At 49.4% G+C, this 24383-nt stretch overlaps 1 protein-coding gene across 1 annotated transcript in view; it reads right to left on the bottom strand.

Moving 5' to 3' along the window:
• Positions 1-22315, bottom strand: part of LOC147662686 (proprotein convertase subtilisin/kexin type 5-like) — a 199576-nt gene extending 177261 nt beyond the window's left edge. Inside the window, exon 1 of the mRNA XM_086950976.1 lies at positions 22252-22315. The gene's annotated coding sequence lies outside the window, so the exon portion shown is untranslated. The remainder of the gene's footprint in view (positions 1-22251) is intronic.
• Positions 22316-24383: the final 2068 nt, after the last annotated feature.

Below are 24383 nucleotides of genomic sequence, written 5' to 3'. Positions count from 1 at the left end.
TTCTGTGTGTAAGTACCCTTGATTTGACTGAGACTTTAAAAATGTCTTTAGATACTTTCAGCATAGATAGATACTGAACTGCACGTTCAGTTCTTGAAAGTGTTTCTACCAGGAAATCAGTTTCCTTTTCTATAGTCTGCATTGCAATCTGTGATAATCTGCTTCTCTTTGTATGGCAGTATGATAGGAGGAAGTATCATTGGGTGTAGATGTTTTACCTGGGATAGGCAGTTCTATGTCAGTGTCTGGAAGGACCAATTCATCGTCATGCCATGGCTCTGGGTAGTGTTGTGTGTCTCCCTGTGAGTCAGAGTAGTAAACCTCATTCTCAGGGCTGTCTCCTCCCTTCTCTTCCTGAGTTGTTGAGAGACCTTGTCTGTGGTGATAATGTTTGACTTAATGGCATGAGGCTTGTGGCCTCATGCTCTGTTGCTCCTCTTTTTGGTAGAGCATGTGGAACATCCAAGTCCTAACCTTGTCTCATGGAACTCTCCTTTTGATGTCGCTTCTGCTTGAATTCATGATGGCCTCCAAATACAGTGCCTTTTTCCTATTGCATTATTGTTTTTTTTGGTGTCTTTGCTTGTTTCTCTGGCACTGTTGTCATTGCCGAGGAAGGTGTTTTTGTATTTTGTGTTGTTGCAGCCAAGATTTTCTTTGGCATAGAAGAGTGGCCATGCTTTTTTGTCTTTGTTATAGTTAAGGGGTGTTTCAATTCCATATGGGTTGACACCGATCGCTTATTCATCTTCGATTGTTTGGTGGGCTCCGAAGCATGACACAGGTGCTTTGCCGATGCCGAAGTGACTGCCGAGGTCGTAACTCTCCTTAGGCCTTGACCGTCGATTGGGATCGAGAATGTTCTTGTCCTTTCTCGGCCATGAGGTTTAATCTCAGTCTCGACCAGAGTCCGAGGGCTGTGGTGCACCGTGGAATTGAGGGGGAGGTTTATGTCTGATCTTCTTTAAATGGGTGGGTCAACTGTAGTCACAGTCCTTGGTGTCGTATTCATTCTGGGCCAGACCCTAGCAGTGGAGCCTGGTGCATAGTGTCCTCGACCCACACATTTGACTCCTCTCCCCCCAGAACTTATCGGAGGTGATGTATTGAGGGCTGGCAATTAGGTACCCCTTTGCAGTTGTGACATCAGCGTCTATCTCACCATCACTGGTGTGAAGCTGGTGGGCTTCTTCTTGGGTGCCCTGCCTCCACTGCTATTGCCATGTTATAAGCCAGTCTACAATCTCTGTGTCTCTGTGTCTTTTTATTATTTTTTTCGTTTCAAAAACTTTTATTTCAGTCACCAGGACCATAAAAAGTAACAGAAGCACAGAATGGCACACATATTTAAAATGATATATATCAGAGTTAAAAAAGGACACTCCATTTGTAATACAATTCACAGTTTAGAGGCGAGTACAATGGGTTTTTACCGTCAAGCCAAGAGTGGGGGGAGGAGGGACAAAGGATTTCACTGCAGGAGAATTTTATATCAATTGATGTAATGCGATCTACCATCAGCTACAGGGAATAGCAACAATAGTTCAATAAATAGTTTAAAACGACAAGATATAAAAAATTTATACTATTTACAATTCTATACAAAATAATCAAATGCTAAGAATTAATATCTAGAAAAAACTATACATACAATAATCACAATTTCTAAAATGCTGCTAGTACACTTTTTATACATTTCTACCCCTCTGGATGAAAGCCCACCTCCTGCGCCACATTGTGTTTAAATATCTTGAGACAGCGAACACAATGGGTTCGGATGTATCATATTTTAGAACCCGAAAGGCCTCCCTACAATGCTCAAAACCCAAATTCTGACATAGCTGAACAAGCCAGTAACGCCTTGCATTTTGATAGCCAGGACAGAAAAATAATACATGAATTTCTGTTTCTTCTTGTGAGATGCATACGGGGCAACCCTTCTCTTTCTGTCCGCCCCATTTATTAGTGACCGCACGTACTGGCAAAGTGCCATGTCTAAACTGTACGTACAGCTTTCTTGCAGCCTGGGGAAGGATATCATCCAAAAATATTTCTAGCTTGTAGTTGTCCTACACTGTAAGGAATTGTGTTGTTAGGGAGCCTAATTTATGATTTGCTTGGAGTACTCCAAGCTTTAAGGCACAATAAGTTTTGGGCACTAGGGCACGGGGACTGACAGACAGGTATCACCCGGAGTGCTCCACATAAAAGGTTGGCCAAGCTTTTAGCACTCGTGCTTTACATGGGCAAACCAAGGTACCCTTTTCACCAAGCCTGGATAAGATAAAAGCTCATTAGTATCTGCCTGGTATGGTGCTAATTCGGGAGTTGCCCAAAGTCTTCGCCAGAACGTCAACGGTTTTAGGGCAATCTCGTCCTCAATCGGTGTAATACCCAAATCTAAGCGCAAAGGGATTAGCGGTGTACTGGCCGGGAGACCCATTACTTGTCTTAAGAATCTATTCTCAGTTACAACTAAAGTAGAAACCGAGGAATGCCCCCATTATTCTGCCCAATAGAGAGTTTCACCACGTGCTTGAGCCATATACATCTCAAGCGTGGAGCCAATGGGTTTAAAAGGTGACTCCCTAGCTAGTTTGGCTATGCTCCCGGCAATCTGTGAGAGCTTGAGCTTGGCTTTAGCTATTTGGGGCGCCCACTGCATGTCTTTTGATAGGGTGACGCCAAGATATTCAAATACAGAGACCCTATCCAGACGGATGCCATTCAATTGTGGGTTGGGGAGGGTTATCTTGAGAGGGTTAATGATCATAAATTTAGTTTTAGCAGTGTTGATCGCCAAACCCATGTTGGTACAGAATAGAGCAAAATTATCCAATAGCCTCTGGATGCCCATTGGTGTCTTTGATAGATAGGAGGAGGGTATCATCAGCAAACATCAATGCCGCCACTTTGGTGTTAGCTAACTTTGGGGCATCGTTGTTTGCTACTTCGGCTAGAAGCGGAATTAATGCGTTGACAAAAAGGCAGAACAGGGTCGGTGCGAGGACACAGCCCTGCCTTACCCCTCTGCCAACTAAGAGTCTTCCAGTTAATTCTCCTCCCCTACCACATCTGACTCTGGCATAGGTGTTGTCGTGTAACTTGATCAGTATGTCAAGTAAATAAACAGGGATCCCCATATCTCCTAAGACCCCCCACAGTTTGTGTCTGGGGACGAGATCAAAGGCGGTTTTCAGGTCCACGAATATCAAATAGAGGCTGCCACCCTCCATTGATACTGTATTCCATGTGATAAGTTGGAATCTAAATACTTGGTCGAGTGTGGAGGTGTTTTACCTGAATCCTGCCTGATATGGGTTAATAATATAGTTTTCATCCATCCAGCCCTGGATTCGGTCCAATATTACCCTGGCAAACAATTTTTGTGTGACATCGATCAAACTGATCGGTATATAGTTTGTTGGCAACAGTGAAGAACCCTTCTTGAGAATTGGTACAATCTCAGCCCCGGTTCAAGTCTCAGGAATGGGCATGCCGTTCATAATGGCATTAAACAATACTAAGAAGTAGGGCCCACAAATTAGCGGTTCTTCCTGAAATATGTCCCCAGGGAGTTTGTCCCGCCCAGGGGCTTTGCCGATGCCAAAGTGTCCGCCGAGGTCGTAACTCTCCTTAGGCCTTGACCGCCGATTGGGATCGAGAATGTTCTCGTCCTGTCTCAGCCATGAGGTTTAATCTCAGTCTCGACCAGAGTCCGAGGGCTGTGGGGCACCGTGGAATTGAGGGGGAGGTTTATGTCTGATCTTCTTTAAATGGGTGGGTCAACTGTAGTCACAGTCCTTGGTGTCATATTCATTGGGCCAGACCCTAGCAGTGGAGCCTGGTGCATAGTGCCCTCGACCTACACATTTGACTCCTCTCCCCCCAGAACTTATCGGAGGTGATGTATTGAGGGCTGGCGATTAGGTACCCCTTTCCAGTTGTGACATCAGCGTCTATCTCACCATCACTGGTGTGACGCTGGTGGGCTTCTTCTTGCCACTGCCATGTTATAAGCCATGTGATAAGTTGGAATCTAAATACTTGGTCGAGTGTGGAGGTGTTTTACCTGAATCCTGCCTGATATGGGTTAATAATATAGTTTTCATCCATCCAGCCCTGGATTCGGTCCAATATTACCCTGGCAAACAATTTTTGTGTGACATCGATCAAACTGATCGGTATATAGTTTGTTGGCAACAGTGAAGAACCCTTCTTGAGAATTGGTACAATCTCAGCCCCGGTTCAAGTCTCAGGAATGGGCATGCCGTTCATAATGGCATTAAACAATACTAAGAAGTAGGGCCCACAAATTAGCGGTTCTTCCTGAAATATGTCCCCAGGGAGTTTTTCCCGCCCAGGGGCTTTGCCGATGCCAAAGTGTCTGCCGAGGTCGTAACTCTCCTTAGGCCTTGACCGCCGATTGGGATCGAGAATGTTCTCGTCCTGTCTCGGCCATGAGGTTTAATCTCAGTCTCGACCAGAGTCCGAGGGCTGTGGGGCACCGTGGAATTGAGGGGGAGGTTTATGTCTGATCTTCTTTAAATGGGTGGGTCAACTGTAGTCACAGTCCTTGGTGTCATATTCATTGGGCCAGACCCTAGCAGTGGAGCCTGGTGCATAGTGCCCTCGACCTACACATTTGACTCCTCTCCCCCCAGAACTTATCGGAGGTGATGTATTGAGGGCTGGCGATTAGGTAGGAGTAGTTTCTGTCCTGTAACTCCAGTTCTGTAGTAGGGGTATCTCTGTTATAGTCATAATCTAGTGAATAGTCCCGCCCATGTGCGTGGACCCCGGCAATCAAAAATAATCTCTTAAGTTGTCAAAATCATGCAGAAACTGCAAAGACACTTAAGAGAGAATTTAAAGACAAATAATGCAGCCTATATCCACAGGCTACACTGTCCAGTACTTCAACTAGAAATTCCACCAAAAATCACCACACACAGCCCAGCCTGCCAGTTTCTACCATAGAGAAACCTGCCTCCCCCAGTCCAAGACTCAGGAATGATAGAGAGGAAGGTAGGGACAGACAAGCCCCATAGGCTGCCATTATGTGGCTTAAATAGGATACTGTGCCTTTAAGAGAACTTTCCAGACTTCTCCCAGTATCCCAGAATGCATAGCAGGTCCAACTTACTTTCAGTTCTTTTTGAAGGCGTATAAAACGCCAGACCTGCAGCATTGTTCACATGAAGAATTCTCCACCGGGGAGGAGGGAGGGCGCTTATGACTATAACAGAGATACCCCTACTACAGAACTGGAGTTACAGGACAGAAACTACTCCTTCTGTAGTAGGGGATCTCTGTGTATAGTCATAATCTAGTGAATAGAATGGCAAGCCCATCCCCACAACGAAGCGGCGGTGGAGAATAAATACATAATGCCACTATTGTGCGAACAAATTCCGCAGCGAAGCCTGTCCAACCTGAGCGTCTGCCCTGGCGTCAGTGTCCAGGCAGTAATGCTTAGCAAAGGTATGAACCGACTTCCAAGTGGCTGCCTTGCAGATCTCAGCAATTGGCACGTTACGGAGCAGAGCCGTCGTGGCAGCTTTGCCCCTGGTGGAATGAGCCTTAGGCTTACCTCCTAAGGTCTTATTAGCTTTCTGATAACACAATTGTATGCAGGACACAATCCACCTAGAGATGGACTGCTTAGAGGTCGCAAGACCTGTCCTGACCGATCCATAATTGATAAACAACTGGTCAGACCTACGGATATCTTTGGTTTTATCCAGATAAAATTTCAACACCCTCCTAACATCCAGAGAATGGAGAGACCTCTCCGCTGGGGATGAAGGGTTCTGAAAGAACGTAGGTAAAGTTATAGTCTGGTTGACATGAAAGTCAGAAATAACCTTGGGAAGAAATTTAGGGTGAGTACGCATAACAACCTTAGCAGCATGAAATACAGTATAAGGTTCATTACAACACAACGCCTGAATTTCACTCACCCTGCGGGCCGATGTAATGGCCACGAGGAACGCCGCCTTCCAGGACAGGTGCTGCAACGAAGCCTTATGAATAGGTTCAAAAGGTTCCTTCATCAATCTGGACAGCACCACATTCAATTCCCATGAAGGCGAGGGAAGCCTGACAGGAGGGAATACTTTCTTCAATCCTTCCAGAAAATCTTTGATCACGGGGATCTGGAAAAAGGAAGTCTGTGAAGGGCATTTCCTGTAGGCAGTCAATGCAGCCAGATGAACCTTAATGGAATGCACATTAAGGCCAGACTGCGCCAAATGTAAAAGGTAGGGAAGGATGACATCTTCCTTACAGGTCGTAGGATCATGGTTCTTAGACTGGCACCATATACAAAACCTCTTCCACTTGTAAGCGTATGAAGTCCGAGTGGAAGGTCTCTTGGACTCCTTCAGTATGTCCATGCAATCGTCGGGCAGATTCAGATGGCCATATTGCACTATCTCAGGAGCCATGCCGCCAAACTCAAAGACGAGAGGTTGGGGTGTAACATCCGTCCCCCGAACTTCGTGAGAAGGTCCGGCCTGCACGGCAACCGGATGTGAGGAAGGAGGGACCGGTGAAGTAGGTCCGTGAACCACCACTGCCTGGGCCACTCCGGGGCGATGAGTATCATCCGAGCCCTGGACCGGGCCAGCTTGATGAGCACCGCCGGAATCAGGGGAATGGGAGGAAAAGCGTACAGAAAGCTGTTCGTCCAGTCGATCCATAACGCATTCCCCAGCGTCCCTTGCTGGAAGTACCTGGAGGCGAAGTCTCTGCACTTGCTGTTTTCGGCGGTGGCGAACAAATCTACATCTGGAGTTCCCCACCTTGCGAAGACTTCTCCTAGTACTTCGTCGTTTATGACCCATTCGTGGTTTTCCTGAAGCAGTCTGCTCAGTGCGTCTGCCTGAACATTCTGCACACCTGGTAGATGGGTGGCCGTTATCGTCAGTCCTCTGGCTAGGAGCCAGTGCCAGATCGCTTGCGCCTCCTGCGACAGAGTGCGCGATCTCGAGCCCCCCTGCTTGTTGAGGTAATACATCGTGGTGGTATTGTCCGTCTGTACAAGCAGAGAGTTGGTCTGGAAGGACGGAAGAAAGGCCTTCAGCGCTAAGTGAACAGCCCTGAGTTCCAGGAAATTGATGTGATACGTGGCCTCCATCGGTGACCACGTGCCTTGAATCTGTAGAGTCCCGGAGTGCGCTCCCCATCCCAGAAGAGACGCATCCGTCACGACAGTCTGCGTGGGAATGTCCTTGTGAAAGGGAACCCCTCTGAGGAGATTCTCCGCCGAACACCACCACCTCAGGGACTGAAGAGCATGCAGTGACAGGCGAATCTTGTCGTCCCAAGATCCCTTCCTCTGATCCCACTGATCCTCCAAGCACTCCTGCAACGGTCTCATGTGCAGCCGTGCGTGCGGCGTCAGGAAGATACAAGAGGCCATCGATCCCAGTAGAGAAGACACCGTCCTCACTGTTGTAGATGGAGTCGTCATAAGAGCCTGAGCCTTCCGAAGGAGTGATAATCGTCGCTCTTCCGAAGGAGACACGCTTGCTGACAGCGTATTGATGGAGGCTCCCAAGTACTGTATGCATTGGACCGGAGTCGGGACAGACTTGGCCATGTTGATGTGCAACCCCAGCTTGTTCAAGAGAACGCACGTCTTCTGGAAGTGTGCTCGCGCTTCCGAGAAGGAGGATGCCTTGATCAGCCAATCGTCCAAGTACGGGTAGACGAACACCTTGTTCTTCCTCAGGTGTGCCGCTACCACCGCCATGCACTTCGAGAATGTCCTTGGCGCAGACTTCAGTCCAAATGGGAGTACTGTGTATTGATAGTGATTGGTGCCGACTTGGAACCGCAGGAACTTCCTGTGTTTGTGTGCAATGGGCACATGGAAGTAAGCATCCTGTAGGTCTATAGCGCAAAGCCAGTCTCCCTGTTGCAACTGAGGGTAGATCTGGTGCAACGACAGCATGCGGGACTTTTCTCTGCGAATCCACTTGTTTGCCTGTCGCAAATCCAGAATGGGCCTGAACTCGTTCCTGTCCTTCTTGCGAACCAGAAAGAACCAGGAGTACAGACCTCTTCCTCTCTGAGACAGAGGTACGTCCTCTATCGCCCTTTTCCTCAACAGGATATCCGCCTCCGCCAGAAGCTCGCGCAGCTGAAACTGCGAGCTGACCGGGGGGATCGCTGGAGGAGGGCTGGTGAACCGAAGACTGTATCCATTGCAAACAATATTCAGCACCCACTTGTCCTGAGTAATTTTTCTCCACTCTGCCAGAAAAAGTTGGATGCTTCCCCCTACCGGAGTGGGTAACGGATCCGGGGGAAGTAAGTTCCTAGGGCCTAGGCCCTGCTTGGCCCTTGGGCGCCGAAGCCGACTGCTGGCCTCCTCTGCCCTTCTGCCGCTTCTGGAACGGCTTACGGAACGGCTGCTGCTGTTGCGAGTGCCCCGAAGCCTGTCCCCGGCCTCGGCCTTGCCCTCCGAACCGCCGTTGGAAAGGGCGGTACTGCTTCTTGGTTTCCTTGGGCTTTTCCAGGCCCACCGCCGTCAGTGTTTCGGCCTCCGCCTTCATGCGGGCCATTTCATCATCTGCGTGCTTCCCGAAGAGGGTCTCCCCGGAAAACGGCAGATTGGCCACCCTCTGCTGCGCGTCCGGTTTCAGGGACGTCAGCCGGAGCCAGGCGTGGCGCCGTTGGTTGATCCCGTGGCAGAACCCGTGAGCAGCCAACAGGGAAGAGTCCGCAGCCGCGCTGATTATCTGGTTGGCCACCAGCATCCCCTCACTCAGGACCTCCATGAAGTCTTCACGCTGCTCCCGAAGTAGATGCTCCGCAAAGCGCTCGAGGGAGTCCCAGAGGGCGCGGTCGTAACGCCCCAACAGAGCCGTGGCACTTGCCGCTTTCATGGATGTCGCGGAAGTCCCACAGATTTTTCGCACCGCCGAGTCCATCCACCTAGACTCCTTGTCCGGGGGAACCGTGGAGGTCGGGGTGGTGGAGTGCTGCTTGCGGGCCGCCGTGACGATGACGGAGTCAGGCGGAGGCTCCGCTCTCAAGAAGGCCGGATCCGAGTCGGGAGCCCGGTATTTCTTTAGTAGTCTGGACGGGGCCGCTCTCGTCACAGCCGGGGTGAGAAACAGCGCCATAGCCGGTTCTTCCAAGCCCGGCACCAAGGGCAGGAGGGGACGAGACATGTGCCTCTGATGTAGAGTCTCGAAAATGACGGACGTCTTCGGAGTAGGCACTGTCAGTGTAATGCCTAGCTTCGCCGCGCCCCTCAACAGGACGTCTTGAAAGGCAACCAGGTCATCTATCGGGGACACTCTGGTGTCCGGTGACCCCGACAGCGTAGGTGAATAGTCCCTGGTCCCAGACGATCTCGTGCGGGAGCGAGATTCGCGCCTCCTATGGCGGTGTCTCGACCTCGTGGAAGATCTGCGCCTAGAGCGAGAACGAGACCTGCCAGCTCTAGGGCGCTCCTTCGGTTTGCGAGGAGGGGTCTTCCGTGGCTTCTCACGGGGACTCTTTGGATCCTCCCGGGGCTTCGGTTTCGGGGTCCCCTTGGGAGGAACAGGCAGTGACGGCAGTGAAGTGGACCTCGGCGGAGGAACCACCGGCTGCGGGGTGGGCCCATGCGGTGGGACCGGAGGTGGAGCAGGATCCCCCGTAGGAAGTGGTGGCACGGGCGGAGGGTCCTCCTTCGGTACGGGTGGAGGGGCAGGAGTCCCGGGTCGAGATGGAGTGTACACTTCCGAGTACACCGAGCCCGGTGACCCTTTAGGGGACGGGTGTGGAGATCCATCCCCATCCGCAGGCGACCTCTTCCTCTTGCGTCCACTGGAAGTGGCGTGACTCCTGGGGCTAGAGCCCCCTCTGCGTCGTTTGGGAGAGGGAGGCCTACTCCTCGACGCTGACCGCTGTCTGCTGGACGCAGAACGACGCTTTTCCGGCGTCGAACGGCGCTTCCTGGACTCCGGCGTCGAACGTCGTCCTCTCGACGTCGACCCTCTCATCCTCGGCGTCGAACGTCGACTCCTCGACGTCGATCCCCTCTTGCGCGACCTCTCCCGTCGCCCTCTCGACGTCGGGCGGTCCGCCCTCGGCGTCGATCGTCGTCGTCGTCTTGATGTCCCCGACGTCGAGGAGCCCCTCGACGTCGATCGGCGGTGTCGCCTCGACGACGATCGGCGGTGTCGCCTCGACGACGACCGACGGTGTCGCCTCGACGGCGAGCGTCGGTGCCGCTTCGACGGCGAGCGCCGATGCACGTCCCTGCGCCTTCGGCGTCGGTATGAAGACCTCGACGTCGACGAAGACGATGAGGTCGGCTTCTCCTTCGCCGTCGAGCCGTCACGCCGTCTCGACCCGGAGCCCCGGGGAGACGGGGAGCACGCCGTCGTCATCCCTCTCGACGCCGCCGTCGAAGCCTTCGACGTCGACGGAGAATGGGATCGTTGGCTGGACTTCCTGCCCCCGGGGAGCCCCCCAGGGGCCTCAGCAGAGGCAGAGGGATCCCTCCCAGGCTGCCCAGACCCACCTGCAGCACGTTGGCGCCTATCCTCCAGGCCAGCCAGCCTGATCTTCAATCTGTCCCTGAGTGTCCTAGCAGAAAGTTGTTGGCAGATCACACACACCTCAGGGCCATGATCTTCTGGAAGGCACACGATGCAGACATCATGGGGGTCGCTTTTGGCCTTCTTCCTCTCACATGCTGGGCACTTAACAAAAAGGCCAGGCATTTCGGAGCCCCAAAACGCCTAAAAAACAGCACAAGAGTGAGAAGAGAACACCAAGCAGTAATTACAGCACTTTTAAAAGTCAAAAAGTGCAAAAACGAATTCAATAAACCCTTGAAAAAGGGAGAGCTCAATGCCAGGGTCCTCTAAGCAGGAGCCGGAAAAAAGAACTGAAAGTAAGTTGGACCTGCTATGCATTCTGGGATACTGGGAGAAGTCTGGAAAGTTCTCTTAAAGGCACAGTATCCTATTTAAGCCACATAATGGCAGCCTATGGGGCTTGTCTGTCCCTACCTTCCTCTCTATCATTCCTGAGTCTTGGACTGGGGGAGGCAGGTTTCTCTATGGTAGAAACTGGCAGGCTGGGCTGTGTGTGGTGATTTTTGGTGGAATTTCTAGTTGAAGTACTGGACAGTGTAGCCTGTGGATATAGGCTGCATTATTTGTCTTTAAATTCTCTCTTAAGTGTCTTTGCAGTTTCTGCATGATTTTGACAACTTAAGAGATTATTTTTGATTGCCGGGGTCCACGCACATGGGCGGGACTATTCACTAGATTATGACTATACACAGAGATCCCCTACTACAGAACCCCTTTCCAGTTGTGACATCAGCATCTATCTCACCATCACTGGTGTGACGCTGGTGGGCTTCTTCTTGCCACTGCCATGTTATAAGCCAGTCTACAATCTCATCTCCTTCTCAGTGTCTTTTTTTTTTTTTTTTATTTATTTTTATTGCAAAATTATATAGCAATATCATCACCTTACACATATACGCCTACAACCCAGAGGCTGGCTGTCAGTATGGAGTAAATATAATCAAAGCAGAGACCTTGAAACCTCGTCCGGTTGTATAGACAGTATCAATTATCAAGATGATCAATTGTATGGAACAAATGTAATTTACAGTAAAAATACAATTTGCTTTTTATGTTTTTTGTTTTCATATTAAACGTAAACTAAAAGAAACTGCACACATGAATCAGTACGACAATAAGGTATTCTTAGCGTGTTAACTAGCATCGTAGTTGTCCTGTGAGGGACCAGTTGTGCAAATCTCCCAAGTCCCCAACCCGCCCGCACACCCCCCGGCAAATCCCATTGTTACTTGACCAGCCCCGTTCCTTCCATGCAAATAGCCCACCGTTGACCTCGGCCCCTATTCAATGTTCTCCTAGTCGTCAGAACCTTCAAGATCCTCTTCCATCAATGGCTCACAAATATCCCCGCTATATGAGTTCCACGGTTGCCAGACCCCATTCCATTTGCGCGGGTTATCTCTTAGTTTGTAGACTGCTCTTTCTGTCAACATAAGCATATCCATGTTCCTGATCCACTGCGCCAGTGTGGGGAGATCTGCCGATCCCCATTTCTGTGCGATATCTCGTTTGGCTGTGACAAGCCCTATCGTGGTCCACACCCTGTCATAGAAGGTAAGATCTGTAGGCCCCCACACATTCAGTAAACATACCCGTGGGTCCAGTGTGAGTGAGGTGTGGAGTGTCTGTGCAATGGTGCGTAGAACCCGCTGCCAATAACTAACAACACGTGGGCACTCCCAAAGTGTGTGTATGAACGTGCCCTGAGGCAATACGGGTGATCCGCTCTTTGCAGTTTGTGTAGTGTTGTTCGGGTGTAGTAAATCCTATGTAAAATTTTTAACTGTACCAAACGGAATTTAGATGATATACCTGCCTCACGTGGAGACGCCATGGCTGCGTTCCAGTCGGACTCGTCTAGGTCTCCGACGTCAGTCACCGACTTGTCTCTTAGCTTCTCCAGTGGGTCAGGTAAATTGTTGATTAGCTTACGATATGTTAATGAGGTTGCGCCTTCCTGCATGAAATCTGTGAGCAGACGGTCCTCCAGCAGGGAGGATTCTGGTGGAGACGTGTCTGGTGGGATTGCTGCCTGTAGGGCGTGTCTGATCTGTATGTATCTATACAGCTCGCTATCCCCCAATTCGTACTGTTCTTGAAGGGTCGCGAACGAAACCACTCCCTCCCTAGTCCACATGTCTCCCACGGTCGATATCCCAATGTTGTCCCACTGAGTGAAGCCCTTAGTGCGTCGTAGATGACCCAGCGCCTTGGTGTCCCACAAAGGCGTAAGCTTTGTGATGGTCCCATCCCAGTGTAACTTCGCTTGTGCCTTGTACCACAGTTGAACGGTGTGTTTAGTAGGCCCTATGAGTTTTGCCGCAGTGCCCCGATGGTACAGAGGTGCCAGTAAGCTATTTGTACCCAGTTGTATCCTGTCTGCTTTGAATGCTGGATCATCCTGCGGAGCGTGCAACCACTAATTAAGGATCTTGAGTTGGGCCGCCCAATAATATAATTGCAGATTGGGCAATGCAATGCCTCCATCGTACCAGCTCCTATTTAGCTTTGTGTGTGAGATCCGAGGTGGCCGGTTCCCCCAAAGCAGACTCGTAATTTGCGCTGTTACTCTCTGTATGAAGCTGGCTGGTATCAAGCGTGGGGCATTTTCAAGAACGTACAAAAAGCGCGGCAGGGCCATCATTTTAAACAATGTTGCCCTGCCCAGCAATGTCAGCTGGAGTTCTTTCCAGTGTTGCACATCATTGCGGAGTCGGAGCAAGGGGGGCTGCAAGTTGAGCCGTGCGAACTCCGGTTCATCTCGAGTGATGTGGATTCCCAGATATTTGAAAGAGGAGGGAGCTATCTCCAGCGGACAGGAGTCTGGCAGTGGCGGGAGTGGCCCCTTGAGCTCAAAAAGTATCGACTTCGCCCAATTGATGGTGTAACCTGATACTCGTCCATGTGAGTTACAGATTGCTAGGAGGTTGGGGAGGCTGTTCTCTAGGTCAGTAAGGTATATTAACATATCGTCCGCATAAAGGGATACTCTGTCTTCCCACTGTGGATCCCATTGTATCCCCTTCAGAAGCTGCGTAGTGCGGATAGTGACTGCCAGCGGTTCCAGAACCAGAGCAAAAAGGGGGGGTGAGAGTGGGCACCCCTGTCTCGTGCCACGACCTAAATGTATGGCCCGAGATATGTGGCCATTCGCTACTACCCTGGCCGTGGGATCTTTATAAAGCATCCTTATCCAGGAAAGAAAGACTGGACCAAAGCCCATACGCGTGAGCACCGCGAAGAGGTAGTTCCACTCCACCAAATCAAACGCCATCTTGGCGTCAAGTGATAGTATCGCTGCCGGTTCTTGCAACATTGAGAGTCTTGCCACAACTCTGTGTACCCTGCGAAGGTTTAGGGCCGTGCTTCTATGCGGCATGAAGCCGGATTGGTCCGGGTGAATCAGCTGACTTAAGCATGGCATAAGCCTGTTTGCCAGCGCTTTAGCTATTATTTTGGCCTCCGGGTTTAGAAGGGAAATAGGCCTGTACGATTTACAGTCGCTGGGTGGTTTACCCGGTTTCGGGATAGCAACGATAGTCGCCATCCGTTGGTCCGGGGGCAATGTTCCCTTCAACCTACTCTCCTCATACATGTAAAGAAGGGGCGTACTGAGGAATTCAGACATGATTTTAAACCACTCAATGGGCACCCCATTGGGGCCCAGAGCCTTACCCCAGTGGAGGGAGTTAATGGCTAATTGAATTTCGTCGATTGTTAAGGGGGCATCGATATCCTTCGCCGCTTCTTCCGTCAGTTTTGGCAGAGGCACACATTCGAGGGCGTCTCGGGCCTCATCTTCCGTCACCACTATCGTTGGAGTGTATACGTCATGGAAGTGATCAGCCAGGGCTTCTACTATATCCCCCGGTTGGGTATGAACAGTGCCACATGAGTCTGTAATTTGTAGTATATTCCTACCTCCCCCCCCATGTTGTTTGTCTAGCCATGCCAGGAGTTTACTAGCTTTATCCCCTATGTCATAGACCCTGTGTTTGGTCGCGGCAATGTCCGCCAGCGTCACACGTCTCAAGTGGTCATTGAGGCGGTGCTGGTGTATCTGTAGGTTATGAAGTGTGTCTTCCGATGGGTCCGCCATATGGGCAGTGTTGGCCCTCTCAAGGCCCAACTCCAATTCCAATGCTTCCTTCCTGTGTGCTTTCTTGTGGTTCGTTATTGCTGCAATGGCCTGACCCCTGAACACCGTTTTGTAGGCTTCCCACAGTATGGAGGGGGAGTCCACCGATGACTGGTTCTCCTCAAAGTAGAGCCGGGTCACCTTCTTCAAATCTTTACTAATCTGTGGGGCTTTGAGATACCCTGGAAAGATCGGATACACCCTCTTGCGTTTAGTACCTGCGCTAGTTACGGTCAGAGTGATCGGCTGTATCTTTGCCTTGCTAATGTTAAGGAGACCGTTACTCAGTGTGAAAAAGTAATCTATCCTCGAGAGACTATTGTGGGTTGCCGAGTAATAGGAGTATTGTTGCTGATATGGGCGCAGTGTACGCCATACATCCACTAAACCCTGTGCGTCCAGAAAGGTCTGTAGCTTGCTAGGGCCATCTGTTTGTGTTCGTGTGGGGAATCGGTCTAAGGTGTCCGTGAGTGTCATGTTGAAGTCTCCACCTATAAGCAAATCCCCTTCAGGGAGTTCCAGCAGGAATCTGCCGAGGTCCGGCAGAGCTACTGAGTGTAACGCCGGCGGGATATAGACGGAGACCACATTTAGCAGTTTACCCTCCCACTGACCCATGTACTGACGCAAAGCGGCCTTGATCATCAGTTATTGTGGATTTCACTATGTATTGGGAGGATTTTTTTAGCAAAATACCTGTGCCACGTGATCCTGAAGTAAATTCAGCGTGCGCTATCATTCGATATCCCTCGCGTGGCCTCCCGCAACAAGTGTGTCTCCTGCAAAAGAACTAGGGCGGGTCCCTTTCTCTTAATGCCCTGCAGCACCAGGCCCCTCTTGATCTTGTCTCCTAGGCCCCTAACGTTCCATGACATGATTTGCAACGGGGCTGGTGTGGTGTGGTTATCTATCCTAGCCATAGGAAAAACTGGTGGGCGGTCGCGAGGCCTTCTCGCCATGTGCGAGGTGGTGTGTGGAGACGAGTGCAGGGCAGATGTGACTCCTCCCAACCTCCCGTCATCTGGCCGTCCCCATGACATACGATGCTTCCCAAATACTGAGACATACCAATGCACGTGTGTGCTCAAAACAAGAACTCGCAGGACCAAGTGGTCCCAAAGTCTAACCATTCCTGAACCCCTACCCACCCCCCTCCCTGCCCCCCTGCTACACGGACTCCAAACTGCCCGCCCCCCCAAATGAGCAGAGTGCATACCCCATCCCCAAAACAGTGTACTTGTGCGTTGGGGTGAGGGACTCTCCGCTGCCAGTGGCCTCTCATTCACACCCCCGGAGGTCCATCACCCAGTGTCCAATGGCGGGAAGTGCGTGTACAGCACTATAAGTCTAAGTAAACATAGAAGTCTGGAGATTACTGTTCCTCATTGTCTTCCTGGCCGCCATCTACTCCCAAGGACGCGCTGCTCTCTGGGCCCCCTCCCAAATCCTGGGAGTCCGGATGTTTTCGGCCCTTTGGGGGTCGGTTGGTTCGTCGCGGGTGGTGTCCCGGTCTCCACCCCTCCAGCCAGTTCTGCACCGCCTCTAGGTTGTCAAAGAACCAAGTTTTGTTTTCTGCTACTACCCTAAGCCTCGCAGGGAAGAGCATGGAGTACGGCAGTTCTCGTGTCCTCAGTTCCTTTTTTACCTCAAAGAAGGTTCTTCGCCTGCGTGCGACATCCGCCGTATAGTCGGGAAAGTAGGCAATGGTGGAGTTCTGAAGCTTAATAGGAGGGGATGTCCTGGCCGCCTGTAAAATGGCGTCTCGGTCGCGGAAATTGAACAGGCGGGCTACTATGGGCCGCGGAGCCGCCCCTGGCTTTGGTTGGCCTCCCGGCACGTGGTGGGCCCTTTCCACGGAGAAAAAGGTGGATAAGCCTTTCGGTTTAAGTTCGTACGTGATTAAGCTCTCTACAAACAAGTCCATGGCTCTTATGCCTTCCGACTCCGGCACCCCAATAATACGGATGTTGTTCCGCCTAGAACGCCCTTCCTGCTCATCAAGCTTCTCACGCAGCATTTTATTTATTTATTTATTTATGTAGTTTGTAGAGCTCGCAGCTACCCCCGAGGGGGTGTCCCGGCGCTAGAACCTGAACCTCCGGGGGAGAAGAAAAGAGCAGGGAGGAAGTTAGCAGGAATAGATCAGAGTACAGAAAAGAGCCAAGTTTTGAGTCTGGCCCGGAAGATGGATTCAGAAGGGCAGAATCTAAGATCGATTGGCAGAGCGTTCCACAATTTTGCCGCGATAACACTGAACCCTCTGCCGCCCATTCTGGTGAGTCTGAAGCGGGGAGAGATCAGAAGGCGGAGATCGTTGGATCTCAGGGATCTGATGGAGTGGGATATTGAGACTCGTTTTTTCAAATAATTGGGTCCGAGGTCATTGATGGCTCGGTAGGCAAGGGTAAGGATCTTGAACTGGATACGGCTGGCCACTGGTAGCCAATGAAGCTCCTTACGATAGGCGGAGACTGACTGACGGTAGGGGATATTACCAATCAATCTGGCTGCCGCGTTCTGGACAATCTGAAGCCGGTCTATCAGATATTGAGGGGCACCAGCATAAAGACTGTTGGCATAGTCCAGGTGAGACGTAATGAGAGCATGGGTAACTGTTCGACGGGAGTCCAGAGGGAGATAGGGAAGTATCTTTTTGATCATGCGCAACTTCAGGAAGCAGGCAGAAGTAACTTTATTAACCTGAGTTTTGCATGAGAGAGAGTCGTCAAACTGAAATCCCAGGTTACGAGCAGAGTGAACGGGAGAGGGAGCAGGATCAAGCGCCGAGGGCCACCACCAAGAGGAAGGGATGGAATTTTTCTGATTAAAAAACAGCACCTCTGTCTTGTCTGCATTGAGTCTAAGATGGTTATCAGTCATCCAGGCACTGGCACTTTATTGTCCTGTGCCATCTTCCCCATTGCCTGTTGAAGTTCAGAGACATCCTCCACTAGGGATTTTGTAACCACCTCCATGTCTTTAACCTTCTCCGACATTTTGTGGAGGTCGGCTCTAAGCAAAGTGACATCCGTGGAGATCGAACCCACCGTCGTCTGTAACTGAGCCAAAGCATGCATCACATCTTCCAGCGTCGCCTTCTTGCCTCCCGGGGTATCTGCAGTTTTGCCCCCCGCATCTTTCCCCGTCACTGGGGAGGCAGCTGGTTTGTCGGACGTATATCGTTCAATGCGGGTCTGTGTGGCGCCGCCCTTGGGACCTTTCCCCGCCATGGTTTTTGGTTTCGTGCTTTTCGGGCCTCTCCGCTCCAGGTTGTCCGGAGTGGCGCACCCACTTCGGCCACAGAATGTTAGTGGTTTCGTCCACACGTGAGCCTGGCCAGGGCGCCTTTCAAGTGCCCGCCGATAGCAACTGGCTGTCTCTCCCCCGGCCTCCGGGGGGTCGAAGTGGGCCCCTGAACTGGGTGAAGTCGTTTGTTGTGCTCAGGCGCAGCAGTCGGGCACTGGTAGGGCGTTCCGCAGGGCGAAGAGTGCCAACAGTCAATAAGTGCGCAGTGACTTCCTCGGCCCAGAAAATGGCGGCTGGCCTCCACCTTCCTAGGCTTCCTCTCGCTTGTGGCCGCCGATCCGACTTCAAGCAGGGCTGGGGGTACCGGTTACAGTGTTATATTGCAGTCACACTTCTTCGGACCGTAGGCGGCGCCCAGTCTGGCTCCGTGACTTTCGAGTTGTCGGCCGCCCTACGCGGCTCACGGGCACTTCCCGTCCTGGTCCCCCGGATCAACTGCACTTCCTGCCGGGCCACTCGATCAGTGAAGATCCCGGTTCAGTGTGAAGTAGGCCAAACCGCAGCCGCGATGTAACTCGGTCCCCAGACGTCGGATTTGAACGCCGCTTCTCGCTACTTGCTCCGCCCGGTCCTGGGCTCCGGTACCCTCCTGTAGGGCTTGAAAATTGTGGCGGATTATGAGTCGGATAGTCGAAGAGGCCGCTTCAGCTGCGGAGCTCGTCCCTTATGCTGCCGCCATGATCGGCTGCTAGCCACGCCCCCCTTCTCAGTGTCTTTTTATTATTATTTTTTTAACATTTCATTTTATTAAACATATATATTCGACAATACGGATATCATTTAAGAGGAGGTGAATCAATCCGCATTTACAATTTTACAACAATTTAAGATAGATCTAGCATAGGGAAACAACACATTCAAGGTTCAAGAGACTCTTCTATTGAGGGAATGGCAGGAGGGTTACATATATTTCCTCGGTACACATTCCATTTCTTCCAAGCAGCTGACCATTTTTAGGGACAACCCATTGCTGTGTATACAGTTTTTTCCCTAAACATGCACCAGTTCATGTCTGTTTTCCACCTCACCTTTCTGGTCGGTGATGGCGCCCCCCACAACTGTGCAATGTTTCATTTTGCAATCATAAATCCCAAGGTAGACCATCTTTTGTCTTTACTGGTTAAATCGGTTGGTTCCCATACAGTCAGGAGGCACCTTTTAGCTTCAGGATGGACAGCCACCCCAAGCACCTCACTCATGATGCCATGCACCCTGCACTAGTACCTTTGGACGTGCTCACACTCTCAAATGATATGCATGAAGGTGCCCAGTTGATTACAATTCCTTCTACACTCTCCCCCTTCCCAATCGAACCAAACGGGGTCCTGTGACGTATTCTCTGTGCAGTATTTTGAGCTGGACGATACGCAGTCTTGCGGAAATTGCCACCTCCCTCGGGGAGGCCACTGCCGCCTGCCATTCTTCATCGTCCATTTTCAGCCGGTCTCTCACCCAATTCTCCCTTGTCTGTGTAAGGGGATCTAGGAAGTTGTTTATCCACTTTTTATAGGTCAGGGAGATCGCTTTCTTAGGTAGGCATCCGTCTAACAGACTGTCTTTTAAAGGCGAGGCTTTGGGGGGAGAGCAGCCTTTCTCCAAATGTGCCCTCAACGCATGCTGAATCTGGAGGTACCTGAAGTACTCAGAGTTGGTGAATTCATACTCCTGCTATAGTGCCACAAATGTTAATATATCGCCCTTCACCCAAAGGTTTCCAATCTTCGAGATCCCTATCAGATCCCAGTTGTTGAACCCCTTTCTATTTCTCAGAGTATCCAACAGTTCCTAGTCCACAGTGGAGTTGCCAGTGTAAGTTTCCGCTCCCACCCCAGACTTCTGGACGCCGATTGAGTGTTTTGTTGGCCCTATTAGGTGGAATTTCTTGGGATTAGAGTACAAGGCTATATTGCAGCTTCCCCCAGACAACTGCCATCGATCCATGGCGTATCCCGGATCATCCGGACTTTGATAGGTGCATTGATTGATGGCTGCTAAATGAGCAGCCCAATAATATTTTTTAAGTTCTGGAAGACCTATCCCTCCATAATACCAGGTCAAAACCAGTCTATTCAGTGCTATACGGGGTCTTCCCTCCCACAATAATTGTCTCTGCAATCCCTCAACCTCCTTAAAGTATCTAACAGGGACCAAGTTGGGGGAATTCTGCAGGGCATAGAGGAAACGTGGTAGTGCCATCATCTTAAAGAGAGCAGCCCTCCCCAGCATCGAGAGCGGGAGCCCCTTCTAACTTGCGATATCACATCTTAATCTCTGTAAAAGGGAGAGCAAATTGTGGTCATAACGACATTGTCTTTTCATTTTGAAATAAGTTGCACGTGGAGCAGTCCTCTTCTTTGCACTCCAGTGGCAGAAACAGGATGCAGACATCATGGGTATCGGAGTAGGCGTATTCCGCCCCACACAGAGAGTACTTGCTAAAAAGGCTGTCCTTTTTAGACTCCATTACCTGGAGATGAACATTCTCAATTACATTGTGGGAGGCAATGATGTAGAATTCGGCTGCTTCCTATTGACTCCTTCACGGTTCCAACGGTCACAGGAGCAGTCTATATGTTTTTGTTGTTGATTCTCGATATGTTGGAGCCCTTAGGCATCCTGAGGCTGCATGGGCGGTGAAACTCTACAGAGCTTCAGTGAGGTCCGTCTGAGTCTGATGGTGGAAAAAAATTATCTAACAAAGGAGCCGTTGAATATATGCATTGCCTTGAGGAGGAGATATGCCAACCACGAAATACACCCTCGAGAAAAACAAATTGCAGAGTCTGAGTCCAACATTAGATGGCTGGAGTGTCCAAAGCATGTCTGTCTACAGCCAACACATGCTACAAATTAAGTGTTTCCTCTTACCCAAAAAAATAAAAGCCCTTGAAATGGCTCTGGTGTGGCTCTTAGTCCTTTCCTTAGTGGCAGCATTGTATATGTATGAGGTGGGAGTGGTGTTGGTGAGATATATATATATATATATATATTTTCTCCACCAAAGTTGCCCTTGAGGATTTGTCACTCACGCAGGGGTAACAGCACTCGATGCCGCAGGTGGAGGGGTACTAAATCTAACATAGAAGCAATTGTAATTAATTGAATCACATTTGCACGAGAGCCAGGAATATGGCATAATAAAATCGGAGCTCCGATTGTAAAATAGGTCAAAAGTGGTATTTTAGTATAAAAAGTGAGAAAAAAGCTCAATTCCGTTATGTAAATACTACTAAGCCCCGCCAAAAAAGAAATGGTGCAAGGGGGAACTTAGTATGAAAGACATTAATATAGCCCCACACAAGTGTACCTAAATAAAAGGTATAGAACAATAAAGTTTGGTGTTGACAATGAACAAACACAAGAGAAATCAGTCCGAGTGTAACATTGGCATACATCAGCTAAAACGAGAATTTCTCGGATAACAAATGTTTATGGAATTGTAATGTGTTACAAGCAAAGGATAATTGCCGCCATAATCATATCGCCACAATGTAAATATTTAGATACATTTATGAATTGATAACTACATCATCCACAAACCTTAGTAATGAAAGAGGAAGTGACGTTGGTAGTCACATGTTTGGTGCACTATTTCTTATAGGATGGTCTGAATGTTATGAAATATCTACCATGAGCAAGTTACCTGTGCATAATGAAACGCGTCGGTATTTTTTAATGCAGGATACTGCTGGTAAAATTAAAAGAAACTGAGAAAATATGAAGATCCTGTGAGTGCGTACTGCTTTCCGTACATATAAAAACATAAACACCCACACACACATATATATATAGTCATATACAGTCACTGAGATCATTAGGCACATGGGAGAACATGGGTCTAACTCACTATTGTACATGAATAACAAGCATATATGCGTACATTACAAGACGCATTTTTTAACATGAGATGCAATGGAATGTAAGTGAAAACCCAAATTGTCATAAACTGCACATGTAGGCACAAGTAATGGGTTACCACATTTGCCTATCTTCTTCTGTACCTTTTTGAAATAGTCCCATGTCATTTTATGAAAACTTCATTGATACCAACAAGACCACACTATTAAAGATCATTCATCTCCATTACTTTGATGGGATCTTTAATTTCTTGTACTTTCACTTGAGGTTTTAATCAATGATCACTAATCATTTAACATTACTAGCGGTAAAACTGATATTATCAACAGAGAGAACACTTACATGAGGAGCATCTCCGACAGCCTGACTCACATGGCACACATTCCGCATAATCTGGGTCCTCCACTTCCCCTGAACATGGAAAAGAGACCTGATGAATTGAAATCTGCTGATTTATTTAATGTACATTTATCTCTAATGCAATGCCAAAACATCACACATTACATTTTAATCTATAACAGTAGAGAAGGGCTTTATGGGAGAAATAAGTATACAGGGAGGAGCAGATCTTGAAACGTATATCAAACCACCATTATGTTGTAATAAAATAATTGTAATTTGTTGCTTCTGGAGTTTTAAACTTGGTACCAGCATAACATTGATCTGATATTGATAGGTGTTATCTGTATTACAGCCCTATAATGAAAGATGGACATTCTGTGTCTCTTCACCACAAAGGCCTGTTAACCACAAATACATAAACTGCTGCTGTCCAACATTTCATATCAATGTAATATCATTTCCAAAGGAAAATGTGTTTGGAAAGTGGCAGACTGACCATTATGCTTATTGGGAAAGTGCTTAATTAGCTAGTTGTCTCAAGGGCTTCAGCCTCATGGCAAAATGCTCATATGGGCGGCTTCATTGCACATGATCACTGAATATGTGCTGGGACCAGCATCCCAACAACATGTGATAGTAACAAGGCCCGGACTGCCCGTTTATTCCACTAGCAATTTACCTAGTGGGCTGGAGTCTTTGGAGGCCATTTTGTAGGGCACCAGGCTTATGCTGGCACCTCAGTCACTTTCTTCAGCTTCCCCAGGGGATTAAACCAGATGTGGAAGGGGGTTTGAGGGTGCTTCAGGAGATTGAAAAAAACATAGGTTTTCAGGGACGTTATCGTTAGAAATTAGCATTTAAAAAACCTTCAAAATTCACTGAAAAAACCATAGGTTTCAGGGACGTTATAGTTAGAAATTAAAATTTAAAAAACCTTAGAAATTCACAGGTTTCAGGGACATTATAGTTAGTTGGACATTTCACTCGTACAAAACCAGAGAAATTCGGCCAGTATAGTTAGTTCAGCTAACTATAACTCGCGGGCCAGCAATGCACTGCTGATGAAATCACGTATGACATGGTTAGTGACATTACTCATGACATCACTGATGACATCTCAAAATTACATCACTGGGAGCCCACAAGGCCCACCTGAACTAAATAAATTATAGCCCCGGGGAAGTGGCGGTCCCTGGGGGGGTTTGAAGGGGACCACAAGACCCCCTGCCCTAAAATAACTTAATGCCCAGGGTGGTCCCAGGAGCAGTGTGGGGGGGCAGGACCCCCTATGCATTTTTTTTAAATAGCCCGGGGGGGGGGGGGGGGGGCTGGGGGGTCGGGGCACATGCATAATTAGGTATTGCCCCCGGAACCTGGTCCACCCGGGGGCTTATAGGAAACGAAGTGTGAGAACATGCGCTTCGTTTTTAAAATATTTTCAGTGGGATTTTTTGCACCCAGTGTGAATTCTGCCGATTTCTTTTTTTTAAAAAGTTTATTTGAGCCCTGGGGATCCTTGCGGGACCCCCTGAGCAGGCGTAGGGGGTCAGGGTGTTTCTACCCTGCCTCCTTTTCTTGATTTTTTATCTTTTTCTTACAGTTTTTTTGTGACTCAGTTTTACAGTCGCCTTGACTACTAGTCTTTCTGCCACTCCTGTTGTTGTGGCGTCACTCTCTCCTTCGCAGACACATACTACCCAGCCGATATTGACCTTGGTGCCCCTCTCTTCAGTTACTGTGTTGTTCCCTCTTCTCCCTTCTGCCCCCTTGTTAGGTGCCGAGACACCAGTACTGGCCAGGACGATGGGGATGAGGAAGTTGCAAAGGAACATTTGGAGCGGATTTTGATTCGATCTGATGTGGGAGATATGGAGAAAAAGATGGTGGCCAATCAGGCTGCCCAGTGAGTCTATAATCCTATTTATAGCATTGAAGATGTATGGAGTGTGCTAAAGGACTATGAGCCGTTTGTCCAGCACCAGCAGCATGCCCTCAAGCACATGTAGGCTACTTTGATTGGACTATGGGAACAGTGTTTTAAAGTTGTTGCACCTCAGGTTGTTTATGATATTAGAGACCAATTGTATGCCATGGGCATGGCTCCCAATGATGTTTTTGCTAGTGTTACCACA

This window comes from Lissotriton vulgaris, unplaced genomic scaffold, assembly GCF_964263255.1.
Source record: "Lissotriton vulgaris unplaced genomic scaffold, aLisVul1.2 SCAFFOLD_720, whole genome shotgun sequence".
NCBI lineage: Eukaryota > Metazoa > Chordata > Amphibia > Caudata > Salamandridae > Lissotriton > Lissotriton vulgaris.
This window is presented reverse-complemented; position numbering and strand designations above follow the sequence as displayed.